Source organism: Mastomys coucha, unplaced genomic scaffold, assembly GCF_008632895.1.
Source record: "Mastomys coucha isolate ucsf_1 unplaced genomic scaffold, UCSF_Mcou_1 pScaffold8, whole genome shotgun sequence".
Taxonomy (NCBI): Eukaryota; Metazoa; Chordata; class Mammalia; order Rodentia; family Muridae; genus Mastomys; species Mastomys coucha.
In genome coordinates, this window is record NW_022196914.1 from 24,491,722 (window position 1) to 24,493,974 (window position 2,253).

Consider the following 2,253-nt stretch of genomic DNA (forward strand, 5'->3'; position numbering starts at 1 on the left):
TGTAGCAGGTGCCTGGTGGTCTCTGAGTCTTAGGAGACCATGAGTCCAGGGTAGTGGCTGGGGCTGGTAGGACAACCTTTGCCAGCATATGGTTCTGTTTGCGGATCCTATCATCTCTTCCATGGTACACTTTGAAGGCCAGCGCTAAGACTTCTGCCTGTGTATTCAGGGGTCCCCTCTCTAATTTTTTTAAGTTTGGCTCTTATATTGGGGTAGCTCTGGGAGAAGAAATAGGTCATCAGAAGTTGCTTACCTTCTGGGTTGTCAGGGTCTACGTTGGTATGTTGTAATAAAGCCTTCATAAGGCATTCTAAAAATTGAGATGGATTCTCTTGTTTATCTTGGACAACCTCTTGAAGTTTTTCAAAATTTACGGGCTTTAAGGCCGCTTTTCTAAGACCAGCCAGAAGGCATGTGATGAACCTGTCTCTGGCTAAAATACCACCTGCAGAATTGTAATTCCACTGTGGATCTTGTTCTGGAACTGTTTCAGAGCCAATTGGATATGTGTTGTCTGTCTGGTGAATCCGGTCTGCATGTACTCTCGCCTCTTCCCATACTCGCCTGCATTCTTCAGGAAGTAAATTATTAGTAAGGATCATATAGACATCATGGAAAGTCAAGCTGTAAGATTGAGTGATATATTGGAACTCCTTAATAAACTTGGAAGAGTTAGAAGTATAGGACCCCAGCCTGTTTTCTATTTGGGAAAGTTCACTAAGTGAGAACGGAACATGTACTCTGACGAGCCCATCTACTCCAGCAACTTCCCGTAGAGGTTGGATGGTCGCTGGGTCAGGTGTCTTTGGAGAGGAGGGACTTGAAGGTTTGGCTGTAGGTTGGTCTTAACAAAAGAAGACAGTGCTTGACTGTTAGGATGAAAGAGTTGGTGAAGATAGGACAGAGTTTGGCGGGTGTCAGGAGTTAAAGAAGGTAGAGATGTAGGTTGTAGTGTAAGAATGTCTTGGGGAGGATGAGACGAGTTTGGGCCCTTAAGGGCCGTAGCTCTAGCTGCCTCGTCAGCTCGGTTGTTTCCCCTGGAGACAATAGAGTCGTCTAGAGAAGGTTGAGGTTGTGTTGATTTCATGGCTAAGAGAACTTGAGTTGGGGAACAAGAAGAACACCAGAAGGAATTTGAACAGAGATAGATGAATATTTGAACATAGGGGAACCTCCTTTCATTTACCAGTTTGCCAGAAGTATGTATTAAGACCCCTTAAAATAGCTGGGTCTAGAGTACCATTAAGTGGCTATTTTGAATTCCCATCTAGTTGATATTTAACCCAGACCTTATTGCAGAGATATATTAATTTTCATGCCTTCAAATCAGGTGTAAGCTTTAAAGATTTGAGATTTTCTAGGAGACAACCCAGTGGGGTGCCTGGAGAAACTGGTCAAAGACATTCTGGAACCCATTGGGGGGTGGTTGGATGTTCGTACCAGCATCCTGAGAACAATCCAAGCACCAAGGAAAAATTAACAGCCGAAGCTAGTGGTTTCATGTTGTCACGAGAAACCCTAGTGGCAATTTGGCAGGGCCCGGTGGCCTGCGTGGGAAAGTAACTCCGCCTGGATCCAGGGGTTTAGGGGGGCTGTAGCCCGGTAAGTATTAAGGGCGGGAATTACCTCTGAGGGTAGCACACCCAATGGGAGAACGTCCTAACGCGTATGTCAAGGGGAACTATACTCCATAAATTCCAGTGAAGGTTGGCCAGACCTTATCTGGAAATCTGGAGGTCTTCCCCCGACTGATCCTATTAATTAATATGCCGGTGTCTGTGTGGCTGGTTATGAGAAGTCTGGTAAATGGAAAAACACGGAACTGAATGGTGCCTGAGTGGGGTACGGCTCACGTGGTTATGTCTTGCGGTGTCTGGTGAGCAGCTGCCAGGTGAGGGGGCTGTGAAGTCACGTACCTATACTGCCTGGTTGGCAGTGCTGGGACTGCTCTCTCGCTCCCCGCAGTCTCTGAGCTGAGCGGGACATGCCGGTAGCAGCCTGCAGCGGTGATGGGAGTATTCTCTGCAGGGCAGCGATGGGAGTGTTCCCTGCATGGGGCGGAGTAGTGGCAGCAGCGGTGGGAGGGGTGGAAGGGCAGCGGAGCAGCAGCAGCGGCTCGGCAGTGATGGGACCCCAACTGTGGCAAAAGTGGTGGTCTCAGCAGCCGCTCCACGTGGCCGTGCCTGCGTCCCAGCTGCTGCGGAGGCGGCAGTCTCAGGGGTCCACTCCATGTGGCGGTGTACCCTGTCTGTG

At 48.9% G+C, this 2,253-nt stretch overlaps 1 long non-coding RNA gene across 1 annotated transcript; it reads right to left on the reverse strand.

Annotated features, from left to right (window-relative positions):
* Nucleotides 1–368: 368 nt before the first annotated feature.
* Nucleotides 369–1,963, reverse strand: LOC116083569. Its single transcript, XR_004115776.1, has 2 exons — nt 1,917–1,963; nt 369–571 (listed from the first exon to the last, which is right to left on the reverse strand). It is a non-coding gene; the product is annotated as an uncharacterized LOC116083569 (long non-coding RNA).
* Between the last annotated feature and the right edge of the window lie 290 nt (nt 1,964–2,253).